We start from the raw sequence: 27,495 nt of genomic DNA, 5'->3' as shown, positions 1-27,495 counted from the left end.
CATTATTACTGTTAATTTTTCCCCACACTGTTGTTAACGCACGTTTTATTGCTCTTTTATGAGCCCCGTGTGCTAATCGCATTGTCATTTCGGCTCTTCTTCATCGCCCTCTGGGCAGTAGCTTACAGGCGACGGATTCTGCGCATTCTTCGGCAGTTTCCGGCTCCGCTCGTTCGTCGCTCGGCAACACTCGGCGCCCATTCGACGAGTCGTCTGCAGCTTCGGCTCCACTCGATTGGTGTGCTGCTGAGCTAATTTTCGTCTCCCTCGTTCTCCGTGTTGTTGTTCACGGTGACGCGGCGGAGGTGTAGCCTGACGCGGTCTCTTACGTGTCGGCCTGAATAAAAGTGGAGCTCCGGGGGCCCGGGAGTGACGGAGGGAGCCTGTACCGGTAAGAGAAGACAAGTGTCCGGGGGGTGGAGGGAGACAGGACAAGGCCTGGAGAGGGTGCCAGGCTTGTTCACATCGGCCCGGGGGAAACAAAGAGATCATGGCGGCTGCGGGGCTCGCAGGCAGCCGAAGAGGGAGGGAAGGCTGCGGCTGGGAGACAGGCAGAGGGGCGCGGGAGTCGGGATAAGAGCAAGCGCGGGGTGTTGCTGAACTGGCTTCTCTTGTCACGGCGTGCCGCTCGGCTGTGCACGTTCAATCCAGATTGCTCTGCATTTTCTCCATACCCCAATAAAAAAAGAAAGAAAAAGAAAACACCCAAACTTGCTTATTTATTTATTTCATGCTTTGCACCTCCAGTGAAGTGTGTGTGCAGGAGTGATTGAGAGTGTGAGTGTGAATGAGCGTGCGCGCGCGCTCTCCCTCTTTGCATTTTATGTGTTTAAAAACAAACGAAAAAAAAAAAAATCGGCAACTCCAATTTTTGGGGAGCATTTTTGTACGCGTTTATTAATCGCTCGAGTCAAATCCGTGGCGTTTGATGGAAGTAGAAGCTCAGGCTGACGCTCCGGGGGACCGTTTTCACTTTTAAGGGCGCGAGTAGAGACTTGTTTAGAGGTTTTCTTTTGGTATTTTTAAAGCGTTGGTTCAGATCCTCTAGGAGTGTTTTATAGCCGCGCTGAGTGGGCCGATTTCTTTTTTTTTGTCGTGATACACTGGAACATCGGGTCCATTTCATCCATTCTTCTTTTTTGGCAATCGGTGCTTTAAAAACGCGGCATTTTGTTTGACGACCCCCTCCCCCTTTTGTCTCCTTTCTTTTTGACACACGGAGCAAGGCGGCGATATATCCAAATATTTGTCTGTCTTCTTTTTCTATAACTCCAGTTGAAAGTTTCATGTATTTTTTTTTTTAATAAGATCGCGCTGGGCACCGTTTTAAGAATGAGGCATGGCATCAAGCCCTCGAGCAGTTCGTTGCACGCAGCGTGCCGGGCTACACTTATGCAAATGAGGGCTGCTTTTTTAAGTAAAAAATAAATTCGATCTATAAAATGGCGGGCACGTTTGGGCGTTGCTGATTTTATTGTGATTTTATTTCTTTATTTTCAGTTGATGGTAGGGGCTTGTAAGCGAGGGAGCCACCGGCCAGTCCCTTGGATGTGAAGGCGTAGGTGACAGCAGTCAATGCCCGCGTGTCTGCGCCGACAGGCGACACCGTTAACTGAAGAGCTGCTCGAAAGCGGAGAGTTCAGTTGTCGTTATGAATTCGCCAACGTTTTCTTCTTGAAATTTTGTTTTAAAAAGAACAGTTTTCCTTTCAGGCCAGAGGTCCTCAGTCCCTTTGCAGGGCTTGGGGGGTTTTGGGGCCCGCAGTCTGCAGGTCTTCGGTCCAATCGATTTCTTCGATAAGTCAACAGCATTTAGTTTTGGGAAGCGCACTTCACAGGGTCCAGGCGCAGAGCTCCGTAACAAGTTTAGAGGTAAACACAAGTTACGCATTTTATAAATGACAAAAATGTATACATATACTTGTAGATCATTGGTGCTTTGTGTCCCATGGGCAACATTCAGCTCTTTACAGTAGTATTACACCAAAGATTTAAAAATGTTAGGTTTACATATAGAGGGCAAACTGAAAAGTATCTATTACAGGGGTCCCCAGCTCCGGTCCTGGAGGGCACCAGTGGATGCAGGTTTTCATTCTAACCCATTTCTTAATTAGTGACCTGTTATTGCTGCTAATTAACTTCTTTTGAATTAATTTTAATTGATTAGCTATTGAAGACTCAGACCCCTTAATTGTTTCTTTTTCCTTAATTAGCAGCCAAACAATCATGAGATACAAAACAGGCCAAAACAACCGGTGACCGTCATGCAATATCTGAAAGTAAAGAAAGGTGAAGGTCTCAGGAATATCGATCTGCTCAGGTCCACAAAACATTTTTATTTAGCAACAAGAATCCGCGCCTAATTGAGCAGCTGGTTGGAGTGAAATTGGTTGGAGTTTGAGGCCCTGACTTAGCTGGTCTTCTGTTGGCTCACTCACTTCACATTTCATTTCTGTTTGGGTGCCGTTTAAGGAAAGTAATTTAGAGGAACGATGAAGAAATTCAGGGGAACAAACTTTAAAAACCAAGTCGATTAAAGTGAATGGAAAAGAGTTAATTAGCAGCAAAAACAGGGCACCGGTTTAGAAAAGGGTTAAAATGAAATCCTGCAGCCACTGGGGCCCTCCAGTACTGGAGTTGGGGACCCCTGATCTATTATGAGGAGAACCCGGACATTGTAGTTGGGGTTTCTAGATACCTGAGTAATCAAAGGGGGATGCAATGCAGAGTTTTTAGCACATTCTTATATTGAGGGCCCCTTGGAGTTTCAAGTGCATTGAAATACACCAACATCATCAGAGTGATGAGTGGCCATGAGGTGGAGGGTGCAGTCAGCGTGATTGGTCCCCCTTGGAGTTTCGATTGTGCTGATATTCCTACATTTTATCAAAGAGCAGAAGGGTTGGGGAGGGTCCCACATCAAGTTTTTAACTAGACACCTTGTTTGTTTGGTGTAGTCTTTTTGAACCCTGGTGCGATTTCCTTGCAAGTCAGGTCCGTTTAGGTGGATGTGATTACACCAGTCACACTCTGGCGCAGACCAAAACAACCGTTAACAGGAAAGGGTGGTAATAAGCGAACTTTGGAGTGGCTCTCCTGAGGTATGAATGTGATGTAACACGGGACCCATCGAATTGGCAAGCTTTATTGGGGTGAATGGCACATTCTCGTCAAGAGTTGTTCTAATTCTCAGGAAATATTTTAACAATAACAACCTCTTCTAACTTGGTTATATTTAGGAGGGCAGTCACAGAGAGGCATTCTAACGGTGTATTGCTGAAGGTATAGAGTTGATTTTCTTGGCACACTTATTCTGTTGAATAATCTGTTGGATAAAAGTCATCAAGGCTAATGTGTCATAGAGAATTGTTCGTGATGGCCATCAGTTTTGTCTTAATTCTCTCCTCCACCTCTACCACTTGCAGGTCCTGAGGGTGTTCTTAATTTAGCATGCACACCTTACAAGAATATTCAAACCTAAACTGATATTTTGTATTTGTTACCCCATTTAGTTTTTAGTAATGTCCAAGAAAAAAGAAGAAAAAGTTTATTCTTTCTGTTAGAGTTGGGCACCTGTGGAGACCATCGTTGGGCATTACGCGTGTTGCATAATCCACACGTCATGTCATTCAGACATATGCTTGCAACAGGGAGTTTTTAGTTAAAATATTCTTAAATAAATATATCAGAAAAATCGGAGCAGTGGACGCAGGAAGTGCATTCATACGGGATTGAGGTTCTGAATTTTAGACGCGCCTCTCTGCCACATTCGCTAGTCAAGACTCCAGTCTACAATTCGACAGTTCAGACTGATGTGAACGTGATTCTTCTGCAGGCACAGCTCTGATTTTTTCCAGAAGTGTTTATTTAATAATTTATTTTTGTAAATGATGGATGCATTTTACCCGTTACAAGCATACGAATATGTAGATGGGCACGTAGCACTTTGTTAGTCCCTGGGGAGAATTTGGCTTTTTGCAGAAGTTCAGTAAACTAGTAAATACATATTATAACAAACAAAAAATGCCAGTCAGTCAGTCATTTTCCAACCCGTTCTATCCTAACACAGTGTCACGGGGGGTCTGCTGGAGACAATCCCAGCCAGCAGGGGGCACAAGGCAGGAACAAACCCCGGGCAGAGCGGCAGACCACGGCAGGGCACACACACCAAGCACAATTTAGGGTCGCTAATGCACCTAACCTGCATGTCTTTGGATTGTGGGTGGAAACCCACGCAGACACAGGGAGGACCTGGGAAGCGAACCGGGTCTCCTAACTGCGAGGCAGCAGCGCTACCACTGCGCCACCGTGCCGCTCACAAAAAATGTTGTTTATTAGAATGAAGTAAAAACGAAAGAAAATGTCTGACTTGGCTAAAGATGGGAGAGTAGACCCAGTGAGGCACCGTAAAGGCATGCAGCCCTTGGTATGAAGGAGCCCCAGAAGCTTTTCTTTATAGACTTATTCAGAACAATTCATTGGTAGTACTCAATAATAATAATTATACATTTTATTTGTGTACTACCTTTACCAGGTCAAAAGCACTTCACAGAGTCTCAGAAAGAACAACAGAGTATGTGTAGCATTGGATACAAATAATATCAGCAGTGGACATTTATTTATATGGCACATTTTCATACAAATAATGTCGCACAAAGTGCTTTATATGATGAAGAAAAGAGAAATAAAAAACAAAGTAATAATTAGAATAAGACAACACTAACATAGAATAAGAGTAAAGTCCGATGGTCAGGGAGGACAGAAAAAAAAAAACTCCAGATGGCTGGAGAGAAAAATAAAATCCACAGGACCGGCCAGTCCCCTCTGGGCATTCTACCTAACATAAATGAAACAGTCCTCTTTGTATTTAGGGTTCTCTTGGAAGGACTTGATGATGATGGTCATGTAGACTTAATCAATCAATGTAGGACATCATGCTGCTTTGATTAGGTGGTGATGGCGCAGATAGAATAACACTAGCGTGAGGTCCTAAATACAGAAAACCCTGAGTCAATAACATCATTTGTGATGTAACACTCACACAGATGATCCTTAGCTTCTAGACAGAGAAGTAAGCTGAAAGAAGCGTCAGAATGTTCGGTTACGTTAAACACCTTCCTGAACAGATGCACTTTAAGTTGTTTTCTAAAAGAATGTATTGAGTCAGCTGATCTGATTTATTTAAGAGGTCATTCCAAAGTCTGGGTGCTATACAGCTGAAGGCCCTATCACCCACAGAGTGCAAGTTAGTGTGAGGCGCAAAAAGATTGTCAGAATCAGTAGGCAAACAATGTGTCGGAGAGGATGGGCATCATTGTTCATAATATACAGTACATCCTTCCATATAATGCGTCCCTGTCATTCACCGTTTTGTGTAGAAATGTGTGCTGCCCATCACAGAGTGATAGAATATGTAAAGGGATGTCAGATATTTTCTAACCTTCTTTTTCTGAGTAGGGTCATGGGGGGTCCTGGAGCCTATTCTAGCTAGCATAGGGTGCAAGACAGGAACAGTCCCCTCGACAGGGTGCCAGTCCATCACAGGGTGAACACAAACACACACGCACACACACACCAGGGCTAATGTAATGTCACCCGTCTATCTAACTTACATGTCTTTGGATGGGCTACGCAAACACGGGACATGAACCCAGGTCTCCTTACTGAAAGGCAACAGCGTTACCGCTGCGCCTCTGTGCCACCCATAAAGGGACCTCTCTGCCCACAGATACTTGTGCTGCAGACTATGTATTATATTCTTTTCTTATAGTGACTTGATGTGTGAACTATGTGACACAAGTAATGTGGATGTTTTTATGTTGTGGGCTGTGGTCCAGCATTGATTTCCATAAACACCCATTCTATTATAAAGTCTGTGGTCTCCATTCTCCATTAAAATGTGATATTACAGATTTTTCTCTTTCATCACAACATTTCACTACCTGAGGTGAATAACATAAGAATATATTTTTGGATGGAGTATTTCTTAAAATCAGTTTCATAATTTGGTGGGTGTCTCTTGAAGTGATTTTTACCAGCCCAGCATGCTACAGCGTAGAAGATCACACTGGTAATCACCGAGTTATAGGGCATTTAAAGTATACCACTATCCACAGTGAAGGAGTGAAGTTTCCTAATAATAATTTAAAAAAAAAAAAAAAAGAGTCTGCACTGCTGTTTGTTTTTTAATTGGTCTGTGTTACTGGACCAGTTCCCATTGTCACTGATGTGGACCCCCAAGTCCTTGTTCCACATCCACTCCCTGAGTTGTGACTGGGCGTAAAGGTCCTTTAGTGCAGCAATAGCTGATAATGAGTGTCTTAGTTTTGGTGATGCTGAGTTGCAGACAACTCTCAAAGTTCTCCCCCAGACTCCTCTCCTCTGTCTGGTCCTTATTATCTATACACCCCATTAGTGCAGAATCATCGGAGAGTTTCTGTAAGGGACATGACCTGGTGTTAAATTTGTGGTCCAAGATGTACAGGGTGAAGAAATAGAGAGGCAGGACTGTTCCTTGGGATCCTCCAGTGTTGCCCACATCACAGACACACAAGACGGCTGATTCCGTTAATCTCATAGTATGGCAGAGCAATTTCAAATTATTTAATGTAAATTGATCCTAACAATATCTACCAACTAATAATCACAAAATTCATTCACATAAAGGTCAAGATTTGCTCAAACATACAAGCAAAGCCATTCCAAACTGATTAACAGAAATGGAACCTTACAATGTCTGTCCAATGCCAATATCGCTGAACTATTACCCACTGAGAGTAGAAAATAAAAAGTACATTCAGTGGCATCCTTAAGAGGTTATAAATCTCTGGGAGGTCTGTGAACGGCAAAGTCTGACACAGTTTTGGTCCGATGGATCGAAATGCCCTTAAATGACCTCATGGGCACGGCCATCAGCAGTATGCCTATCTGCAGAGAGAGTGTCGACCTCGTCGAGAGGTTTACTTACCTTGGTCAGTGACATTCATGTCTCTGTTGACTCTTCCTATGAAGTCAGTGGACTGATTGGGAGAGCATGGGGAGGTCATTAAGTCACTTTAAAGTGGTGTGTGGCACTCCCGATTTCTCTGCAAAAGGATGAAGGTCCAAGTCTTTAGAGTCCTGGTGCTTCCTGTCTTGCTATATGGTTGCAAGACATGGACACTATCCAGTGACCTGAGACGAAGACTGGACTCCTTTGGTACTGTGTCTCTCTGGATAATCCTTGGGTACCGTTGGTTTGACTTTGTGTTGCTCATGGAGTCCCAAATGAGGCACATTACCTGCACTGTGAGGGAGTGTCAGTTATGGCACTACGGCCATGTGGCGCTTTTCCCTGAGGGTGATCCGGCTTGTAAGATCCTCATTGTTGGAGACCCAAGAGGCTGGACCAGGCCAAGGGGTTGCCCACATAACACCTGGCTGCCGCAGATAGAGGGTCATTTCCGGAGGGTGGGACTGGACCGCGTGTCTGCCTGGGGGTTATCCATCCGGGATCCCGAGTTGTTTTGTCATGTAGTGGATGCGGCAATACACTGTACCAGTGCATGCTCCCCAACTTGATTTGACTTGACTTGGATCGAAATGGCGTCCGCAGTTATGCAAATATTATACCAGTCCATCATGGTGAAGAGAGCCGAGCTGGAAGGCAAAGCTCTCGATGTTCCTGTCCTCGCTTGTGAACAAAAGCTTTCATCAGTGACCAAAAGAGCTAGATCACAGATGCAGGCGGCAGAAATGAGTTCCCTTCACAGGGTGTCTGGTGCAGACATTCGGGAGAGGCTCAAAGTGGAGGTGATGGTTCTTTGAATTGACAGCAGCCAGTTGAGGTGGTTCAGGCATTTGAGTAGGATGCCTTCCTCGGGAGGTGTTTTGGTCATGCCCAACCGGGTGGAGACCACCACAGTGCATACCCAGGACATGCTGGAGAGATTGTATTACTTGGCTGGCACAGGAATACCTCAGTATCCACACACAGAGGTGGCAAGGAAAAGGGATGTAATGGCATCGTCACTCACACTGCTGCCCCTGTGAGCCAGACCAGCATCTGTGGCAGAAATTGGATGGATGTCATCTACCAGTTTTCTTTACCTGTAATGTTTTCTCTTTTGATTCGGAGGTTTTCCTCCCACGTCCACAAAAAACGTGATGGTGAGGTTGATTAAAGTTTCTAAATTGTCTTGAGTGTGAGTGTGTATGTATGCATGCTTGAGTAGACCATGAGATGGACTGACATTGTGTCTAGGCCTGTTTTCTGACTTGTACCGTGGAATAAGCTCTGAGCTCCCCGCCTGTGTTTGAGTGTGACTGACATACTTCTGTTTTATTTACTGAATGGTCACGGTACCCTGCGGATGTGAGGAGATGGTGAGGTTTTAGGAATGGGATTACTCGGGGCCCTTGCAGAATGTCCATTCTGAATTTCGACCAGTTTACCATGTAATCGTTACTCTTTGCTGAGATCTGCCTGTTGCCCTGGTGTCTATATAAGTTTTTCTCTGGTATCTCCAGCCTCATTCCCATGTTCTCCAAACTTTCTCCAAAGATGTGCTGGATCAACTGATTGTTGACTCCTTATTAGGGAATCCATTCCCGAGAATCCCGAGCTTCCCGGGATGATACAGTGCACGGGATTCTCACATGTGAACGGTTTTAGAATGACCGACACTTATTTTTAATAAAACTACTGCAGTATGTTGACACCAATAAAAGACTAACCTTATCTACAAGCAGTTCATGCTGTCATATAAGTACATGTATCTAGTTCAGGGGTGCCCAATGCGTTGATCGTGATCGACCGGTAGATCGCATTGCATAAAAAAAAAAAAAAAATTTTTTAAACGTTAGTCTATCATATATCCTCCCTATGGCATTTGCCACTTGAACATACAGGCCAGTCTGAGTTCTCCTTGCTTCTAAGACACTGGTCATCCCGCACGCACAATCAAACGCGCAAGCTACTGCAAACTCCGGCTGTGATCTAGTTAGCCTTCCAATTTATATCGACTAAAGAAGGCATTTTAAAAAAAAAAAATGTTTGTTGAGGGTATGGGCTTTATGTGTAATTAGAAGAGGATTTTTTTTTCTCTCACAATGTCACAAATGAAGTGCATTTGTCTGATCTGTCAATCTATCATTGCTATTCCAAAGAAGAAAAATGTGGAAAGGCACTTTCGAACTGTTCATAAAAACTACGAAACTGACTTCCTTCCGAAAAGCGATCTGAGAAAGAGAGGGAACTAAAATCGCAGTTAATCGGACAGCCGTCATTTTTCACTCAGCTGAATTCAAAAGCTCCTTGACTGCATTATTCGGCTCTACTTATTTATGCGAGTCAGCCTCTTCTCACATGAAGATTATTAAATCCAAATACTGCAGTGACCATTGAATTGTTATTGTGCCATAAAGGTTATTCAGTTATGCATGATACGACAACATACATTTTATGTATAAAGTATAGTCAGTGTGTGTGTGTGTGTATATATATATATATAAAAATAAAGAGTACGTGACACGTGTTTCGCCCTAATTCTGGGCTCATCACGCGTACGCACTTACTGCACCCCCTCTCGGGAATCAAACCTCGGACGTCCGCGCTAGAGGAGAATATATATACTTTTTAATGTAGGTAAATGCGACCTGGCTATTTTAAAAGTAGCTCGCAAGTCGAAAAACTGTGTGCACCCCTGATCTAGTTAGTTGCGGTAATAAGAGCGTAGAAAGCATAACTTGTCCAGCGTGCGGTCGTCCAGGCGAGAGAGTACTTCGTGCAGAGTACGCCACCTGCTGAGAAAGCACGCTTTGCCTCCACTGAAGTAGGCAGCACAGTCATCAGATACAGATACACTTGTTCTAAACAACGGCCACGCTTGCCGTTGCTGTGAAACACCGCCATCTCACCTGTTACTGATGCATCCAGTTTCTTGTCATCATTCTGTGATGGCAAGTTTCTTGGCACAGGTAATGCGGATGCAACAGACTGACGCATTGCGATTTCTAGTTGCTGTTCAAAGCTGTTGTCTGACAGACGTCAATGAAGTCTTCAGTTTTCAACTATAACTCTGTTATTTCTTGACTGATTTTTACACTTTTACACGCTATATATGCGAACTTGGCCGTTCCCGGTTTCCCGGGAATTACAGCAGTTTCATTCCTGGGAATGAAAAATGTCCGGGAATCCCGGGCTCCCGTGATGTTTCTGTCCTTACCTTGGGTCCAGTACTGCCCGTATAAGCCCCTGCTACCCTGAATTGATTTGAAATCATTTAAAAAATTATTGACTATTACTGGATGGCCCCAGAGCCTAAGGGATGAGACAAAGGTGGGAGATTAGGAATTGCTTTTTCTAGACATTTGCAGAATATACAGTATATCCTACTATGTAATGGGTCTCTGTCATTTTCCCATTCTCTCCATGTCACCATGGGTTTTTCTTCCCATATTTCTAAAGATGTATATGTCAGTGAACTGGCAACCCCTAATTGGCCCATTCCAAGTGTGAATGTAATGCTAGTGTTGGGTTCTTTAGTTAATAGAATGGTGAATTGAGTTGTAGTTAAAATATGTCATTTAAAAAGCCAAGGGTCATATGAAATATTTTGAGGGTCCACAAAACCCTGAGACCAATTTCCACTTTTTTTTTTTTTTTTTTGTCATATAACTTGTAAAAAATAAAATGTGCACTTCCCTTTTAATAAGATGGCTTCTCCAATTGCCGTTTCCCATTTACCCAGCAGCATCATGTTGTTTACTGTTGTGTGATCTTCTGTCATCTCTTTAATGCTCACGCAGTATTCAGTCTTCACTACTTTAGTTGACTTGGGTGTTAGGCCAGGTTTATACTTCACGTGACGCGTGCCCCTGTGGATGCTACTGCTACGCAACTGTTGTACTGTTCATACTTGTGTGCACATTTTACGTAAATCTGGAAGATTCCACCAGGTGGCAGTGCAAGATATCATCACGGTGAGAAAATGTTCGGCTTTGCTGTGTTGTGTATTACCCGAAACATCCATTAAATTCAGAGGACGCCTTGCCACAATGTCTCTGAAAAGGATGTTTAATGATTACAGCCATCAATCCGGGGATGCGCCCATTCCAGCAAGCATTAGGCCCAAGGCAGAAACAAACCCTGAAAAGGGCATCCGCTCATCGCAAGGTGAATACAAGCACACACAAATACACACTAACGTCATTTTAACGTCACCAAATCCCCAAACTTCATGTCCTTGGAAGGAAACTGGAGCCCACTGTGGAAATCCAGCAGGAAAACATGCAAACTCCAGGCAGGGAACACCAGGGATGTGACTCCCTGTGAGGCAGCAGTGCTACCGCTCTGCCACCGTACCGCCCCAATATGTATAATTTTATTCACCAGTTAATTGAAGTTAATGACTTATCTGTAAAATGTAACATACATACTTTAATGCATCATGAAAGTGATGTCAAGGAGAAATATAAGGACTCTAAATGTGCAGAGAGCTGGAATATCATAAATGTAACGTGTTCTGTGTGTGGCGATTGCTGTGGTCAGGTCAGGAGGAAGCCCCAGAAGCTCGTAGTAATTAACAACTGGGTCAGTTTAAGATGACGTTTTATCATGGTCTACTTCAATGATAAAGTAAACTACGAGGTTAAAGTGGACATTTTGAGATTAAAGCTTTAATCACAAAGTAGACCTTTTCACCATGCCTTTAATTTTTTTACTCTGTGGCTCAAATACGCTGCCGTACATGGTGATGCTGTTGTGAAGGTGAAAAAAAAAAGACTGCACAGAAGACGGTACGTGAGACATTTAAAATGTATCGTGTCATTACGATGGGGAATATGCGACGCTTGAATTTAAAAGCACCACAATTCATTTGTATGTCGCCATTTTGCTTCACCACATCGAACCATTCATCAAACATCGAAGCAGGCACATTGATCTCAGAGGATCCTCAAAGCGGCTTTCTGTCACATGTAGATTGTAAACGGTAATCTCTGACATCGTGTTCTGACTTTTATCACACTGCAGCCCCCCAAGTTTTGGCTGGTACTGCAACTTGTGCACGCATCGTGTTAATTTCTGAGGACGTGCTCAGAGGACACGTCAAATGAACGCCTGAAACGCATGGCAGACATGATGTTTGCGCGTACGCGTTCTGAGCGTGAAGTATAAACGAGCCCTTAGAAGTCTTCAGTTGCTTTGTATTTTCTTAATAGTCACACACGTTTGAAGTTCTTTTATTTATACTGTTAACTAAATTTGATTGTGGTGGCTCTGATTGGGTTTTCATGGAGCCAGAATTCAGTTGTGCTGAGTTTGTGCTTGACTTGAGTTGAACACTGGTTGTTTGTTTTCAAATTAGTAATTCTCTAAAGAGCTAGTAAATCAAATATCAAGTCATCTTCTCTATGTATTTTTGTCCATATGTAAAGCAAAATAAAACTCCTCTTCAGGGCTACAGCAGGCAGTGCACACATTGCCAATGCCTTTGGAAAGACACTGACTGCCTGGTGGTCAATAAGGAACAGTCAGTTTCATAAGTGCAGTCAGTTCTTTGATTTACTTCATCTCCTTGGTGTTAACCCCAAGCATGACTCTGGCTTTTAATTCAATGTAGTTACAGTTAACCACGAGTCGGACTTTGGGCGACATGTAATGATCCCGCTTTACATTTTTAGACTGAAATAACACCCGTGAGAGTATTCTGCTGCCATCTAGTGGAAGAAATAACATCATGCTGCCAATATTTATATGTGTTTTACCAGTCAGAAGTAACTCATCAATATTCACGAGAGAGGTGGAGCCCTCAGCTATAAACACAATGACAAACGAAAAGCCATAAAAGGAGTTTTAGAACAGGGTTGCCAATTTAGAAATACAGGACACTCTTAAAATCTCTTACTGTATTACGAACATCTGACCTACGACTTACGAACGGGGCCACGGCTGCGACGCATGCGCCTCAGTAACTGCCGCTCCGTCATCTTCGGCCTGGGGACGCTGCAAGCCGTGGCTGGATGGAGGCAATTTTGCTGCTCACACAGTGTAGTGTCCCTCAGGTGGCTCCCAGCAGGAAGCGGTTTCACTGCTTGCCCACCACACACGGCTGCGCCGTTCATTCTCAGTGTGCGGCTTGTAATGCTGCAAGCGGTGACCCTGTTGTGGCTGAATGGAGGCCATTGAGGGTGAAAGGGGCGGCGGGGGCTAACATTGTAGTGTGCATCGGATGGCTGCCTATTGAATGGGGGCGATTCACTACCCACCTTTGGCCGCACCATGTTTGTTCACGGTGGGCGGACACTGCAGGCAGCATACTGTAGTGTAGGTGACTGTGAGGTGGGCTGGTGATGAACCCCCTCTCGCCGCCCCCATTCATTCTCAATAACAAGCCTGCTTGAACTGTTACATACATAACAGGAAATTGTCTCTTGTCAGTACATCAGACGTGTTGACGACGGGTGCCTTCCTGCTGTGATAGCGTGTACAGTGCTGTGCAGAAGAGCTCATCTTAATTTTTTGTCTTCACTCTACAACAATGTCTCTGAAACACAAATCTGATGCAAGTGCTGGTGATACAGTAAAGAAGAGAAAAAACATCACCACTGAAAATAAAGTAGAAATAATAAAAAGGTCAGAGAGAGGTGAAACGCCATCATTTATTGGCTGATCACTTGGTTACAGTCGGTCAACAATAGCATTTATTAAATTTATGTACCTGTTCCGACTTACATACAAATTCAACTTAAGTACAAACCTACAGTCCTTATCTCGTACGTAACCCTGGGACTGCCTGTATATATAAATTTATACATGTGACCAATATATTATATAAAAGTAGAGACATAAATTAAAAACATAAAGCGAGGATTTTAATGGGTTATGAGGGAAACAAAAGTAAAATCATTTGAAAATTATTTAATGCAAGCTAAAAAAAAAATTCTGTCAAAGTGAAATCATTTGAAAATATTTATTTAATACTGACAACAGAGAAATATTATTATTGTTTAATACAGGCAGTTATAAAAAAAATTGGGCTGAGGCAAGTAGTGACAACAGACTTTGTTGACGCTGTATGTCGAAATGCTGATCCAGAAGTGCACAGCAGCGGGCTGGAGAGCACAACGGTAAGAGTGTCGCTCTCCTCGGCCAACCAGAGCAACTGAGCCAGCTGCAGACAAGCAGCAAACACGACTTTCCTCATTACAGTTGGGTTATTTTCATCAAGAGAATCAGATAAAAGAAAGTATAATTACTTATAAAGTTACAACTAAGTACCATAAATTTGAAAATGAACTAAATACGGGACATTTGCATTACCCTGAAAGGTGAATACGGGACAGGGGACAAAACGATCAAATATAGGACATATCCCATATATGAGGGACGTCTGGCAACCCTATTTTAGAATGATCTGGAAGTATTGATGACGATGTGAACTGCTCATAAGACGTTGATATAGAAAGTGAAACTGATGCATGATATGGCACTCACTGTATGACCAAACACTGTGATATGCCTGGTGAATGTGATTTTGTGAAACGTCACCGTGGTGCTACAGTGGCTGTGTGACAAAAAGGCAAAATAACTGCGATCGAGTGAAAGGACTAGCAAGACGTTAGCCCCTTAAACACTGTTCACAATCCAACGATTTGTTTTAGGGTGGGAAATATGGAAGTCACTAAAGCTTTACACTGCGGTAGCCTGCAATGACACAAGGAGTACATCGATTGTGCGGATCAGGCACTGACATTCTCATTTACAAGCAACAGAAAGCCTGAGTTGCCTTGAAAGCCTGCATATTGTAATCTTTCTAGTTAGCCAATTAAAGGGGTCATTTTGCTTGACTTCTCACTACATCCATAATGGCTAACACGGTATAACACTCTAGTACTACAAGCAACAGAAAGAAAATTAAGAAAAGTTTGTTAAAAATAATCTACAGTCCCGATTGTGACATTAGGCTGTGTGTTGGTGACTGTCTCAAAACATGCCACACAAAGGACATGTACTAAATCTGCATCAGTCCAGCAGTGAACACTCAACATACCTTTTCTACCGTATTTACGTTGACATTTTAGTATTTCCACGTTTCTCTTACACGTAATGACACCTTTTTTCTTGTTGGAAAAATTTCAACACTTCATTTTATTTTTTCGGGGATAAACTTAACGATAAGGAGGTTCAGAAAGCAAATCAAGCCTGTAGGAATTTAAAGGTGTATTTCTTTCTCTCTGCCTGAGTGGTAAAGTTGCAGCGAAGCTGGAGTGACCCTGCCCTGAATATAGATAGATAGATAGATAGATACTTTATTAATCCCAAGGGGAAATTCATATAATCCAGCAGCACCATACTGATAAAAAAACAATATTAAATTAAAGAGTGATAACAATACAAGAATAACAGACAATAACTTTGTATAATGTTAACGTTTACCCCCCGGGTGGAATTGAAGAGTCGCATAGTGTGGGGTCCCCTCAGTCTGTCAGTGGAGCAGGATGGTGACAGCAGTCTGTTGCTGAAGCTGCTCCTCTGTCTGGAGATGATCCTGTTCAGTGGATGCAGTGGATTCTCTATGATTGACAGGAGTCTGCTCAGCGCCCGTCGCTCTGCCACAGATGTCAAACTGTTCAGCTCCGTGCCTACAATAGAGCCTGCCTTCCTCACCAGTTTGTCCAGGCGTGAGGCGTCCCTCTTCTTTATGCTGCCTCCCCAGCACACCACCGCGTAGAAGAGGGCGCTCCCCACAACCGTCTGGTAGAACATCAGCAGCGTCTTATTGCAGATGTTGAATGACTATGTGGGTTAAGAAAATTAATAGATGGATATGTGAGTTGTAAAGTGTAAACTTGAGAACCATTACTTATAGTTTTGTATCAACACTTCAGACAGTACTTGTTTAAATCTGTTTAATGTTACATGTCAAACACCTATAAAGTATAGCCTTAATTACCACTTATATATAAAAAATATTAAAAATGTCACAATTAAATGAATAAACTGAAAGCAGTGTGGCACAGTAGTTAGCACTTTGGTCTTCAAGCCCCGAGGCTGTGGGTTCAGATCTTGCTACTAATACTGAGTGACCACGAGCAAGTCACTCCACGTTCCTGTGCTCCAATTTGAGGATAAAAAACAAAGTGAAATGTAACTAATTGTATCAGGGATGTGGCAAGTTAATTTGGATAGCGGCGTGCCTTTCCATCTCTCTGTGTGCTACGATATTTAAGATTTTAATAAAAAGGAAAAGGCTTACACAAAACATACATGCAAACTTGTGTATTTGCAAACTGATTTGAATTTATTTTGCAATGTTTTGATTAATCTGTGTCTGATAATGAAAAGAACTAAACGTACAGTGCATTCCTTTTATGAAGATTTCATATTGTGGGAGTATTGAATCATGAAGCCCGAGTCGCAATGTGAATTGTATCATTGGTGTGTGTCATGCGTACAGTGAAAGGATTTTTAGAGCAGAAAACTGTCTTATTTCAAAAGGGAAGACAATAACCCTGCTTTTAAACGCAATACGAGAAATTAAAAAAACAGGGTATCTGAATAGGAGTATTCCAAAATGAGTAATGGCAAGTAGTCTTCTTCGTCTGTCCCCACTTCTACGTGTGGTGGTTGTGTTTAATCAGCCCTCTCCGAACAAGTCAGTCCCACACCTCTACACCAGTCTGACCCTTTTCCTTCACATCTACTTTATCCATCCACCTCCTCTTTGGCCTCCCTCGTTTTCTCTTCCCCTGTACTTCCGTTCCCATCACTCTTGCCCACATTGTCTCTCCTCATCACGTGGCCTACTCTCCTGGACTTAATTAGTTATCTCTTCCACTTTTTTTTTTTGTACCTCTGATCATCTCGTTTCTTATTCTGTCCTTTTTTTTTTTTGGTAACTCTGCAAATCCATCTCAACATTGTCATGTCTGCCACTTGTCACCTCTTCTGCTGTGCTCCTTTTACTGCTCGTGTCTCAGCTTCATGCATCATTGCTGGTCTTCTAAACCTGACCTTTATCCTTCACCCTAATTCTTTGATCACACAATACTCCAGATACCTTCTTCCAATTGTTCCATCCACACTACACTCTGTGGATTGTCTCTTCATCTACTGTAATTCTCATCTTGGGCTACCACTGATCCTAGATATTTAAATTCATCCACTTTTTTCAGTGGCTCTCCCTGCAGGCACACTTCTGAATCCTGATCATTAAACCTCAGATCTTCTGTCTTCTTTCTATTTTTCTTCTATCCTCAATTCCAGCTTCCTCTCCATGTCCTCTTTTCTGGTGCTACACAACACAATGTCATCCGCGTAAAGCCTGCACCAGAGTTGGGGGGATTACTCTTTTATCCCACGATTCAACACATTCATAATCCGAAGTAAGGACATCAAGAAGATTTCTGTTGCAGGGTTCTTCCAATTGGAATCTTGTCTACTTTTTAACCCGAGGCCTCACTTCTTCGTACATATCTCGGACAATCCTCACATACTTCTCTAGACTTCCTTTCTCTGTCATGCACCTCCAGACCTCTTCCCCAAATTTGAATTGTGTGTGACATCAGCATTTTTCCCTTAATAGTTTCCACAATCCTGAACACCACCCTTCTCTTTACTGTTCCTCCACTTCTCTGGTATTCTCTGTTCATAATTCTTCTGCATCAGATCCCACCATACATCTACTCGTCGTTCTCCCAAGCTCATCCACAGTTCTGCTGGTATTTTATCCAGTCCAGTTGCCTTTCTGTTTTTTGTTCTTTTCAGTGTCTTCTTTACATCCTCCCTCCTTATTCTTGGCACCTGCCCTGCCATTCTAGAATGCCTTTCCCTGACCCACTGATAAGTCATTCATGTTATCAAATGAATTGAGAAACTTAGACGGAGAACAATCACCACTGCCATCCTAATATAGTCAGTAAATAATGACGCCATATCTTGCAACATACAGGTGCCGGTCATAAAATTAGAATATCATGACAAAGTTGATTTATTTCAGTAATTCCATTCAAAAAGTGAAACTTGTATATTAGATTCATTCATTACACACAGACTGATGTATTTTAAATGTTTATTTCTTTTAATTTTGATGATTATAACTGACAACTAATGAAAGTCCCAAGTTCAGTATCTCAGAAATTTAGAATATCAATTAAGACCAATGCAGAAAAAGGATTTTTAGAAATGTTGGCCAACTGAAAGGTATGAACATGAAAAGTATGAGCATGTACAGCACTCAGTATTTAGTTGGGGCTCCTTTGGCCTGGATTACTGCAGCAATGTGGCGTGGCATGGAGTCGATCAGTCTGTGGCACTGCTCAGGTGTTAGGAGAGCCCATGTTGCTCTGATAGTGGCCTTCAGCTCTTCTGAATTGTTGGCTCTGGCGTATTGCATCTTCACAATACCCCATAGATTTTCTATGGGGTTAAGGTCAGGCGAGTTTGCTGGCCAATCAAGAACAGGGATACCATGGTCCTTAAACCAGGTACTGGTAGCTTTGGTGCCAGGTCCTGTTAGAAAATGAAATCTGCATCTCCATAAAGTTCGTCAGCAGCAGGAAGCATGAAGTGCTCTAAAACTTCCTGGTAGACGGCTGCGTTGACCTTGGACCTCAGAAAACACAATGGACCAACACCAGCAGATGACATGGCACCCCAAACCATCACAGACTGTTTAAACTTTACACTGGACCTCAAGCAACGTGGATTCTGTGCCTCTCCTCTCTTCCTCCAGACTCTGAGACCTTGATTTCCTAAGGAAATGCAAAATTTACTTTCATCAGAGAACATAACTTTGGACACTCAGCAGCAGTCCAGTCGAGACGCTTCTGACGCTGTCTCTTGTTCAGGAGTGGCTTGACACAAGGAGTGTGACAGCTGAAGCCCATGTCTTGCATACGTCTGTGTGTGGTGGTTCTTGAAGCACTGACTCCAGCTGCAGTCCACTCTTTGTGAATCTCCCCCACAGTTTTGTTTCACAATCCTCTCCAGGGTACAAGCGGTTATCCCTATTGCTTGTACACTTTTTTCTACCACATCTTGTCCTTCCCTTCGCCTCTCTTTCTATTAATGTGCTTGGACACTGAGCTCTGTGAACAGCCAGCCTCTTTAGCAATGACCTTTTGTGTCTTGCCCTCCTTGTGCCAGGTGTCAATGGTCGTCTTTTGGACAACTGTCAAGTCAGCAGTCTTCGCCATGATTGTGTAGCCTACAGAACTCGACTGAGAGACCATTTAAAGGCTTTTGAGGTAATTAGCTGATTAGAGTCAGTGTGGCACCGGGTGTCTTCAGTATTGAACCTTCTCACAATATTCGAATTTTCTGAGATACTGAATTTGGGACTTTCATTAGTTGTCAGTTATAATCATCAAAATTCAAAGAAATAAACATTTAAAATACATCAGTCTGTGTGTAATGAATGAATCGAATATACAAGTTTCACTTTTTGAATGGAATTACTGAAATAAATCAACTTTGTCATGATATTCTAATTTTATGACCGGCACCTGTAATTCAATTCAGTGAGTGCAGGTGAAGAGTACTGAGACAAGTTCTCAGGTAAAATGTAAATAAAATCAGACAGGAAAAAAGTTGGTCAAGTAAATGAACATACAATGGATTCAGAAATGTTCAGACCCCTTCACTTTTTCACATTTTGTTATGTTGCAGCCTTGTGGTGAAATCATTTCAGTGTATTTTTTCTGTCATAAGACAACATTTAGAGTGAACTTCCCCTCCACACAACACAATGTCATATGCATGAAGCCAGCACTGGGTCTGAGTTGGGGGGATTGGTCTTTTATCCCATGACTTGACAACTGAACCGTCAGTGTGGGTTCAAACGAGGGAAATCATGTTTTACCAGCAACAAAAGGGTTTGATCAAAGTGGAGCATCTGATATTATTTATCTGGTCTTTCAGAAGGCATTTGGTGAGGTGCCATATGATGAGTGGCCATTAAACTAAAAGAAGTGGCACTTCAGGGTGAGGTTTGTAGATTTGTGCAAAATTGGCTCAGACACAGGAAGGGTGTGGGACCTTATCTCAAATAGGTGCTGTTAAAAGTGGTGTCCAGCAGGGGTCAGTGCTGGAACTGCTTCTATTTTTAATATAAATGTATGTAATACTAGGGTGTTGTACCGTGTTAGCCATTATGAGTGTAGAGAAAAGCCCAGCAAAATGACACCTTTTATTGGCTAACTAAAAAGATTACAATATGCAAGCTTTTGAGGCAACTCAGGACCCTTCTTCAGGCAAGATGAAGAAGGGGCCTGAGTTGCCTTGAAAGCTTGCATATTGTAATATTTTTAGTTAGCCAATAAAAGGTGTCATTTTGCTGGCTTAAATGTATAAATGATTTGGATGAAATATATGTCACAAGCTGGTTAAGTTTGCAGATGATACCAAGTTAGGTGGATTGGTAGGAAATCTGGAATCCGTTGAATTGTCACAAAGGGACATGTAGAGCGGACAGGTTGAGGTAGATTTGTGGCAGATGAAATTTAATATTAGTAAATCTAAAGAATTACACGTAGGAAGTAAAAATGTCAGGTTTGAATACACAATGAGAGGTCTGAAAATCAAAAGTCCACCTTAGGAGAAGGACTTAGGAGTCGTAGTGGACTTGACACTATCAACTGCCAGCCAGTGTTCAGAAGCCATTAAGAAGGCTAACAGAATGTCAGGTTATATAGCGCCTTGATGTGTGCAGTACAAGTCCCAGGAGGTTCTACTCAGGCTTTATAACACACTGGTGAAGCCTCATCTGGAGTCCTGGGTGCAGTTTGGACTACAAAAAGGACATAACAGCACAAGAAAATGTCCAGAGAAGAGCGACTAGGCTGATTATGGGGGGCTACAGGAGATGAGTTATGAGAAAAGGTTAAAAGAGCTGAGCCTTAAGGAGATGAAGAGGAGACCTGAGTGAAGTGTTTAAAATTATAAAGGGAATTAGTCCAGTGGATCAAGACTGTGACTTTAAAATCAGTTCATCAAGAACACAGGGACACAGTTGGAAACTTGGGAAGGGGAAATTTCACACAAACATTAGGAAGTTTTTCTTTACACAGAGAACCATAAAAACATGGAATAAGTGACCACATCGTGTGGTAGACAGTAAGACTTTAGGGACTTTAAAACAATCTTGGATGTTTTTCTTGAGGAATTGGGTGGATAGGACTGGTGAGCTTTGCTCAGTTAGATGGCCTGTTGTCGTCCAGATTGTTCTAATGTTCTAACACATCCATAACCAGATCAGAGAGTTAGGGATTTTAAGAACAGCTCGGTTAAATAGTATACTTATTTAATAATCAGAAAAAAAAAAAAGAGAAGGAATAATTAATATGAGAGAAAGAAACACAATACATGCATATTAACAAAATCTAAAGTTATATTCCAAACATAAAGCGTAAATCACTGTTTAAAAAATAAATAAACAAAATACCAGGAAGAAACCATAAACTATTAGAAATTAAAGCAGATCTTGATTTTAATAGAAAATTAAAGAATAAAAAGTAAAATGTTAATAGCAAAAGAAATTCAGTGAATGGGTGTTTAACAAAAGTTGAATAAGGAAAACACAAGATACATTTTTTTTCAAACAAAACCTTAAATGCCAGACAGAAATCCTCAGTAAACAAAAATGGACAAAAATCCCAGATTTCAAAAATAAAAAGGAGAGAATTAAGCAAGTGCTACAACAGCCAAGGCGCATTCAGCGCACGTCTGGACCAGGACTGTGAAATGCTGCCTTTGACTGAATATCTGAAGGCTTCTGTAACAACAGTTTAGCTGATATTTAAATGGCAGAATAAAGCAAATAAATAAAATGCTCGTAAGATGTATACAAAGTATTATTACTCTCAGTGGGAAAATGAAAAGACAAATGGTGCAGCTGCGTACAGCGCGTTTTTCTGAGTGCTTATTTAGAAAAGGCAACCAAAAGGCAGCGTAGTTTGCTGCCGGCAGAGATGGTTGTCGTATTTTAGTTTCACATTCAGTGAGGTTTTTCTTTGACTAGAATTTCTTCCCCTTCTGTGGTTCTGACACATTTGACCAGCAGTCGTTTCACTTGTGCATACTCTCACTGATGATAGGTTTTTTCAGACTCCATATAATTAGCTTATAAAAATATTTAAATTGGACGTTTGTAAAATATTTTAAACAGATGCTGGAAACAGAATTCATATTTTCACTTCAATTTCTAAAGTGGAATCTTGGAACCATTGATTCCTGCTTAGATTTTAAGTATGTTTCCATCATATACCGAATTTCACTTTAATCTTCAGGGTTGATGGAAACAAAGAAAACTGATTCAGTGCCAGCTTCCTATATTTGTGTGTTTTTTCTCTACCGGCCTCACTTTATTATTTGTAGTTTACAGAGTGCCTTACCAAACAGAAAATGCACTTCGGTGAGTAGTGCAGCTTGTGAAGCACTGGACCCCTTCAAAGAGGAAAACCGTTCTGCTTGTGCAAAATGTGGGGATGTGGATTGGTAAATTTTCACTAAGTTTTAAAACGTACTTATTCCACAGAAATTCTGTCCTCTTAGCTATTCAAAAACTATGCAAATGACACCTAATTGCATGTTGATTAGCACATTCAAGTAAGACTTTCACTGTAATCTTTGCCTGGGGTGATAATGGCCCTGTAAAACTGTAATTGTTATTGTTATTATGCCTCTTGATACAAACTAATTAGTAGGATTAAAATAGTTCAGATGGATAATTTTATACATTTTTCCCTTTTTAAATAACTATAGAGAATATTAAACTTATTCTTCTATGGCGTGTCCCCGGGTTAGTAGTTTTCAGTAATAATGTTGAAGCCTCCCTTTAATTGAAATCATTAGATAGATAGATACTTTATTAATTCCAAGGGGAAATTCCCATACTCCAGCAGCAGCATACTGATAAAAACAATATTAAATTAAAGAGTGATAACAATGCAGGTATAACAGACAATAACTTTGTATAATGTTAACGTTTACCCCCCCGAGTCACATAGTGTGGGGTCTCCTCAGTCTGTCAGTGGAGCAGGATGGTGACAGCAGTCTGTCGCTGAAGCTGCTCCTCTGTCTGGAGATGATCCTGTTCAGTGGATTCTCCATGATTGAAAGGAGTCTGCTCAGCGCCCGTCGCTCTGCCACGGATGTCAAACTGCCCAGCTCCGTGCCTACAATAGAGCCTGCCTTCCTCACCAGTTTGTCCAGGCGTGAGGCTTCTTCTTTATGCTGCCTCCCCAGCACACCACCGCATAGAAGAGGGCGCTCGCCACAACCGATAGAACATCTGCAGCATCTTAATGCAGATGTTGAAGGACGCCACCTTCTTAGGAAGTATAGTCGGCTCTGTCCTCTCTTGCACAGGGCATCAGTGTTGGCAGTCCAGTCCAGTTTACCATCCAGCTGCACTCCCAGGTATTTATAGGTCTGTACCCTCTGCACAGTCACCTCTGATGATCACGGGGTCCATGAGGAGCCTGGGCCTCCTAAAATCCACCACCAGCTCCTTGGTTTTGCTGGTGTTCAGGTGTAGTTGGTTTGAGTCGCACCATTTAACAAAGTCCTTGATTAGGTTCCTGTACTCCTTCTCCTGCCCACTCCTGATGCAGCCTACGATAGCAGTGTCTTTTGGTGAACTTTTACACGTGGCAGGACTCTGACTTGTTTTTGAAGTCTGATGTATGTTGGCTGAACAGGACCGGAGAAAGTCCAGTCCCCTGTGGTGCTCCTGTGCTGCTGACCACAATGTCAGACCTGCAGTTCCCGAGACGCACATACTGAGGTCTGTTACACAGTTATACACATTTCACTCTGATATAAAAGGATGGCTTTTTATAAAACTGCTTTTTAAATGGTCTCTCAGCAGAGTGCTTGTGATACTTTTTTAATTTAATTATTTTATATAATAGTCTGTTTCTGTTGGAGGCCTGAATAGATTTAATGCTGAGCTACCACTCGTGAATTCATTTTCTGAATTGGCCATATTTGCCTGTTTTCACCTTAATAAAAAGATAGATGTCTCTCTGTGTGTCCGTCCGATTGCCATGTCTCTGCCATTCCAACAGATGGCGCATCGCAAACATTTGTTATTGTAAACTTTATAGCATTTGTCATTCCAGCATATGGTGCATCACAAACATTAGCATTGCTTTTTACAAATCCCATACCAAATGGCATATAACAGACTTTTGCATTGCATGGTGCACTACAAACATTAATGCTGCAATCTACTTTGATCACTTAGATTTCAACCCATCGGGTTGATGGTTGAAACAGCAAGTTTGTATATATCACATATATGTTGTGCTGGAGAGTGAATTGGTGGGCATCGTAGCTGGGATCAGGTGAAGTTCCTTACCTGGATGGAAGGCCAGTTCATAGCAGGCACAAGAAGAAAGGTAAAGGAAGTGGGTTTGTAGGACGTCCTGGTGGGATGGGCTGAAGATCCTTACCCGGCTAGGAGTTCAGTATAATGTTGAGACAGGGAGGCAATCAACTCAGACAATCTGCTCCACCAATATGGTAAATGGCAGCACCCCTGGGCTTCAGCAGCCATTCAGACACCTACAGTGCATGCTGGGAACTGTAGTGTCATGGAGCAACCCTGTTTCTATGGGGATTCTTGGTCTCCTTGGTCTTGCAGACTTTCGCCTCACCCAGAAGTGCTTCCAACTGGCTAAGCCCTGGCAATGAAAGTATTCCTGGGTTCAGTTTAATAGGTGCCACCCTGCCCTACCTGAGGAGTCAGAGTCAGGAGAGAGGGGGCAAAACTCTTTTTGGAGGTGAGGAAGGCGAGTGGAGGAATTGTACTTCTGCTTTTTGTCACAATTTGATAATTGCTTACCTGTTTGTCAAGGCAACACTGTTAATAAAAGGGACAATATTTAAACCCGTGACTATGTTGGGTCTGATTGTGTCAGGGCTTTGGGGATCGGTGGCGCCCCCTACTGATTACTATCTATTTTCTCTAACTAACTGTTGTCATAAATATGAGACAGAGTCATATAAAGGTTTGGGGCAGCCACCCGTATAATCAGGTATCCTGGCTGCAAAAGTAATGTTGTAGCAAATACAGCACTGATGTGCACAAAACAGAACTGAGGGACTAGGGAAGAGGTGCAGGTTTTTAAAGGGGAAGACAGGAAGTGAGATCATATGGATTGGGCTCATGGTCTTCAGCCATTGGTTCAAGTCCGGACGTGACATCACAGGGGCCGGGGCCGGCAAGGTCTTCTTTCATAGGCTTGGTCCCGGAAGTGACGTCAAAAGAGCCAGGTGGGATCTCCCATGAATGGTCTACAGGAAAGGGAGAAAAAGAGTCGGCGCAGTCTGCCACATCCCGGCATGCTTCGGAACTGCCCTTACTCAAGCCCTTTAGCTGCCTCCCATGTGCACGTGTGTGACACTGTATATATAGTTCTTTCTTCACACATTATACACTTCATGTGTACATTTTGTCAATTATTGCTAAAATTTGAAAAACGTTTCTTTTTTAGTTATGTGTTCAATGATTCCTGCCTTGCACTTCATCCTACTATTTACACAGATCATCGTAGACACAGAACACACATGAAATGTATGTATTCCAAATGATGATATATTTTACCCTGTACAACTCTAGGCACCATACACGCAGATAAGGAGCCTTGGCTTGAGCTGGGAGAGCCTTTTTATCCGAGATGAGCACTGGTGGTCGGGGGGGATTGGAGGTTTATAAGGCTGCTTGCTGCTTGTGCTGATCGACACATTTACAAAACAAAAGACACTGATGAGGAGGTGCGAACGAATTTAAGGTGGGCTGGGATTCCAAGTCTTTTCGTAGGCTTCAGGAATTCTAGTGTTAAAGTGCATGTAAGACTGAACCGGTCAAAAGTTTTAGAACATCTCTGTTTTTTTCAGTTTTTATTGAAATGCACACAGTTTAATGTCTTAATGTTTCTTGAAATCAAGGCACATAATAAATAAACAATGACAAATAAAAAATGTTAAGCAATCAATAAGTGTGCAAAATGTTCTTCAAATTTTTGATTCATCAAAGTAGCCACCTTTTGCTGATATAACAGCCAAACTGATTCAGGATGCCAGTCACCCTGTGCAAGTCACCAACTCCAGCCTCCAGCAAAAGAACAACAGACCAGCGCACTTCCTCCTCCATCTTTGATAGTTGGTGTCTCACACCGAGGAACCGTCCTTTCAGCAAGTCGATGGTGTGCAAACACCTGTGAAATAAACAGAGAAAACGGATAAAGGTTAGGGTCCAGGTCCACCCCTTATATTGTTGGCACACAAACAAAATGAACTTTGAAATGAGTAGTCATAAAGGACTGAGTCAAAATAGTGACTGAGGTTGGAGTGCTCGGGTTTTATAGGTGCAGGACAGGAAAGGGTGGGAACTCGGGGGAAATGAGGTCAGCAGGAGAGTGTGGGCGGCGTCCTACCTGGGCTTTCCTTCTTGTTGTCTGTGGAAGAGGGAGAAAAGGCATTAGTATCGTTCATCAACCCTTGACTCTGCATCTTTCCCCCAGTTTTCCCTTAGACTGACTCCCATGCGCACGTATATGATGCACACCCTGCATCAGTGACGAACCAAAGGTTTCAAAATTGGATTCATTGGTCCATAAAACTTTCTTCCAGTCAGCAGGAGTTCACAACCGGTATTTCAAGGCCCTGTTGTGTCCTTTAAGGAATGGCTTTCTTCCTACCACTTGCCCTGTCAAACCTTCAGCACAAAGTCTCCTCTTCACAGTATAAACTGACACTCGCTTTTGTTGTCCTGCACTGTTAAGCTGTGAGGCGCCTGTGATCACACAAGCTGGTGACGCTCAGAAACTCTTCTTCTGATTGGCTTGTGACTTTGGATCTGACAGATTTCTTCCTATCAGAGAATTGCCTTTGGTTTGTGTAGGACGCCACTGGACTCACTGACACTTGGATATATATATATATTTTTTTAATTTCTCTAAATGAAAGGCCTCCACCTCTAAGGGTATTTAATGCTCTCTCTCATTTCATTTGTTGTCTGTTGTTTTTCTTGCCATTATCACTAGAATATTGTCCAAGTGTACTTCAGAGGGTGTATTCGCACAGTCTGTTCTAGCTGTGCTTTAAGACACATGGAGGGATTTTTTAAGTAATCAGTAGAAGTTGGGAGACCTGTGCAAATGGTTTGCATCAACTTGCAAGGTTTCATTTACTTTCATTGCTGCAGAGCATCTCTAGGTTGTAACCTGTTAGTTGTTCCCTGAAGAAGGCCCATTTTTAATATTTGCTCTTTTTATTTCAGTTTTTGCTAACCTAAACTTTAAATTTAATTCTCTGGCAGTTAATTGCTTACCTTTCCACCATTTTAGGTAATTCATTGAAATTCAACTGATTAAATTTGAAGACTGAAAAAAGTGAGGTGTACATTTGTGTAACTTTGGTTTGCTGACTGGACAAAAACAAATTGTAAAATGAAATCAATTGTATTTGAGCTTGCTGTCCTTTACCCGAGGACAAGTTCAGCATGCG

General features: G+C 42.3%; 1 protein-coding gene across 2 annotated transcripts in view; it reads left to right on the top strand.

Annotated features, from left to right (window-relative positions):
* The first annotated feature begins 210 nt into the window (after nt 1-210).
* The window catches only part of creb1b (cAMP responsive element binding protein 1b), a 59,366-nt gene continuing 32,081 nt past the window's right edge, over nt 211-27,495 (top strand). For both annotated transcript variants that reach the window (XR_005634013.1, XM_039755312.1), the window contains exon 1: nt 211-391. The gene's annotated coding sequence lies outside the window, so the exon portion shown is untranslated. The remainder of the gene's footprint in view (nt 392-27,495) is intronic.

The sequence above is a fragment of the Polypterus senegalus genome, chromosome 6 (assembly GCF_016835505.1).
Source record: "Polypterus senegalus isolate Bchr_013 chromosome 6, ASM1683550v1, whole genome shotgun sequence".
NCBI lineage: Eukaryota > Metazoa > Chordata > Cladistia > Polypteriformes > Polypteridae > Polypterus > Polypterus senegalus.
Note: the sequence above shows the minus strand (reverse complement) of the source record. Positions and strands in the feature narration are given on the sequence as shown.